The following is a 3,794-nucleotide window of genomic DNA, read 5'->3' on the forward strand; positions in this document are numbered from 1 at the left end:
ACCAACTTCATTACCTCAGTAGCAGTAGGGTTGGGCTTTTCTTTTTAATCCAACATATTATTTAGTCTATGAACAGAGTTATAACATTAAATCAGATAGGATAGCACAAGAAATAAAACAGATTAGGAGGTTTTTGAATTTTTAAGTCGTGATGGTGCTACAAATAGTGACTTAAGGAAAATCTCGCTGCTGCGCTGCAAAACTTTTCGTTTAGTAGGTGAAAGGTTAACGTCATAAGCCAGCCTCAGGCTAAAGCAGGGGCTCACTTCCCAAGAGAATGTCAAAACCTGGAAAGCCGCCTGAACTCCAGCTCGTGATGGTACAGACGGAGGGCAAAGCAAGCTCATTCACCTTGGGCCCAGGCCAATTTAGCGCCGTGAAACAATGAATACCTGACTCAGGCAACCTGTTCTGCCACTGGCAAATACGTATGTTCCTTTGCTTGTTAATCTGTGGAAAAGCTATCAAAGGATACACCCTGACAATAAATGGAATACAGAATGGTAGGCAGAGAAGACTACCACCATTCTGCATGCAGAGGGAAGTATATTTTAGAAGTAGTGGCATCCAGACCAGGAAAAGCCTCTAGAAAAATAATTTCCAAGGGAAGAAAACCATTATTGAACCTTATTTTAACATCAGTAAGTATTAAACAGACTAGTCCAATTCTAGCGACATCTTAATACTTCATCAAGTTTCCTTTTTTTTCCCCCTTTCACTCTTTCTCGCGATAGCGAGCGAGCGAGCTATGGCCGCCCTTGGCCTCTGGGTACTGTCGGTTGTGTAGTGTGGGACTCCAGGTGCGCAGCCATGGCTCAGACGCTTATTCAGAGGTACTGGGACATCCCTGATGGCACCGAGTGTCACCGCAAGGCCTACGCCAGCACCAGTATCAGTGCTGCCGTTGGCCTGATCACCTCCGCTTACAGCGTTGCACTCAAGCCCCCTGACTTCCTCCTGCAGGAAGTGGCCAGGGCAGGACGGTACACATTTACTGCAGCTGCCATTGGTGCCATATTTGGCATTGCCTCCTGCCTCGGTGCTCAGGTCCCTGAGAAGCCCGACAACCCCCTGAACTATTGATACTTCATTGGAGCTGTGCTGGAGGCCTGACCCTGGGAGCACGCCCTCACAGTTCTGGGATCGGAGCTGCAGCCTGCGCAGACTAGGGCTTAACAGCAGCCCTGCTCAAGATGGGTCCGCTGGAGGACTGAAAGGTATTTAGCAGAGCCTAAGGTGTGGGCCCCACCACCTCCCTCAACCTTGGACAAGCGGAAACGCCCCTAAGATTAAATTCTGTGTATTAAAAAAAAAATCTTTCTATATTATGAAATATGTATAATATGCAAATGTGTATATGTATTTAGATATGTACACATATATGTATATATTCTATACGTATACATATATATGTACACATATAAATTTTTTAAAGAAAATATTCTCTTGATGTTAAAATTCTAAATTCTCATCTTGTTTACTTAGGCTTAACAAAAATACAATATTTCTAGTCTTTAGATGTCTTATTTTTAAACAAAATAATACATGAGCAGATGCTTTTCTTTTAGAAAGGGTTTTAGTATATTTTTATTTTTATTTAGAGATTTTGAGAGTTATGAAATTTGGCTACATTTTTCTTCATTTTAGAAAAATTAAATTTGAAAAAATATAATGGCAACTGAATGAAAACATCCAGCATGTTCCTTCTATAGTTTTGTCATTTCTCCAAATTACAGAAACACTGAGAAAATGCCTTTATAATTCTCATGAATACCTAATGATCTGTTTCATTACGAACCGAAGAAATAGTCTGTGACTGTATAGCAAACTACTACTAGCCTTTTCCATCATCTTTGTAAGGTTCAAGAACCAGAAGAAACAGATGTATAGAAGTTTTCCAGGAACTTGTTCTTTTGTTTTCAGCAGACTGAGAGGCAGAGGGGAGCTGAACTGGTGGACAGTACTGTATGTTTGAATTAAGATGGCTCTGGCTACAAGGAGCAGAACATTCAACCAAAGCCAATTTAAACTATGACATTTATTTACTTCACATAAAGATAATTCAAGAAGCAGGGCAGCTTCAGGGTGGATCAGGGGCTGGGCCATGTCACTGAAGACCTGAGGTTTTCACCTCTTTCACTCTGACAGTCTTAGCATCCTTGGCTTTATCCTTAGGTGGTTAGAGGCACAGAAAGCAGCCACAGCTTCAAGTGTCACATGAAAGCACAACAGTATCTGGCTAAAAAGTAGGGACATACTTCCTAAACACCAATTTTTCTTAAGAATAAAAGCCTTTCTCAGACGTCTCACAACAAATGCTTCCCAAGTCCCATTGGCCAGATTGAGTCACGTGTTCATATCTTAGCTGCAAGGGAGGCTGGGAGAGTGTCAGCATTTTGGGCTTCTCCAATAGAAGGTAGGCACCATCAACACAGAAGCAGCTGTAGAAAGACAAAAAGTGGCTTAAATAATAAAATCATCTGTTATCTCACTTGGAATGTCCAGAGGAAAATGACTCACTGGTGTCATTAAAACACCATATTCTTCCATCTTTTTACTCTGTCATTCTCAGTGTTTGTATTCTCCCTTCATGGTTACAAGATGACTGCAACTGCTCCAAACATTAGCTTTACACAATACATCCAAAGCCAGAAAGGAAAAGCAGCTTCTACTTGTCAGAATGTGTTTATTGGGCCGCTACATTTTTCCAAGATGTACGCAGCCCACTTCCCCTACCAGTCACTAGCAAATGGAATGCCTTGATAAACTTAGCTCAATTTTAGATCATCTACTAGGGCTAGGAGAGAGTACTCTAGCAACTGGGACATGGCATCATTTGACTTTTGGTTCAAAGGTTCTACCACATTTGGAAGGACAGTGACCCACCTCAAATGAGTAACATCCCTCAAACTTCTTAGCTGAACCTTTAAGAGACCTTTAAGAGTTCTATCAGGCAGCACTTACCTATAATGAAGTGTATGGTAAGACCCATGGGTCCCATAAGCACAAGCTCTTGATTGTTTCTATGCCATAAAATGGGTCCCTTGATTGCAGACCAGTATTATGCAAGATCTCGTGATGCTAAATCGGACACCCTGTGAGCCCTCGGATTGTGGTGTTGGCAAGACTCAATGAGCAGGCATGGCACACTAGTACCCAGGTTATATATTAGCCCCAGTAAGGACAAATCACTGCCCTGCCCACTGCTAGAGAGAAAGCCGTGAAGATTCGCAGGGGCCATCAGCATAAACTGGATATGCCAGAGGATGAATATGTACAGGGTCTCTACAGTATCTGCAATCAACAGTGTCTGCCATTTATCCTTTTGTTTAAAAAAAAACAAACTGAAATGTATTTCAAGGAAATTTCCAAGAAAGAATCAGGAGACTGTGTGGCCGAATCCTAAGGTCCCGTCGTTCCTTCTTTGCACCACAGGCATCAGCTTCAGGAAGGATGCACATGGTTGATCAGAGAGTGAGACATCACTGTGGGCTACCCTCACATCCTCTCTAGACTTGATACAGAACTCTAGGGATTGAGATCCTCAATCTCAATGTCTCCAATGGCACTGGATTGCATAAACACTCTATCAGTATGTTCTTTCTTCAATTTAAAGTGACCTAACTTTGTTCCACTTTAGTGATTAAAAACCTACTAGCCTTGCCTGACTAGTAGTGGCACAGTGGATAGAGCCTCAACCCAGAACACTGACGTCCCCGGGTCCAAACCCTGAGGCTGCCGGCTAAAGCAAGGGCTCATGGGCTTGAGAATGGGCTTGCCAGTTTAAGCTCAGG

General features: G+C 42.5%; 1 pseudogene; it reads left to right on the plus strand.

Moving 5' to 3' along the window:
* The first annotated feature begins 786 nt into the window (after positions 1 to 786).
* LOC136306426 (NADH dehydrogenase [ubiquinone] 1 alpha subcomplex subunit 11 pseudogene) lies at positions 787 to 1,287 on the plus strand (annotated as a pseudogene).
* The last annotated feature ends 2,507 nt before the right edge of the window (positions 1,288 to 3,794 follow it).

Source organism: Saccopteryx bilineata, chromosome 5 (assembly GCF_036850765.1).
Source record: "Saccopteryx bilineata isolate mSacBil1 chromosome 5, mSacBil1_pri_phased_curated, whole genome shotgun sequence".
NCBI classification, from domain to species: Eukaryota; Metazoa; Chordata; class Mammalia; order Chiroptera; family Emballonuridae; genus Saccopteryx; species Saccopteryx bilineata.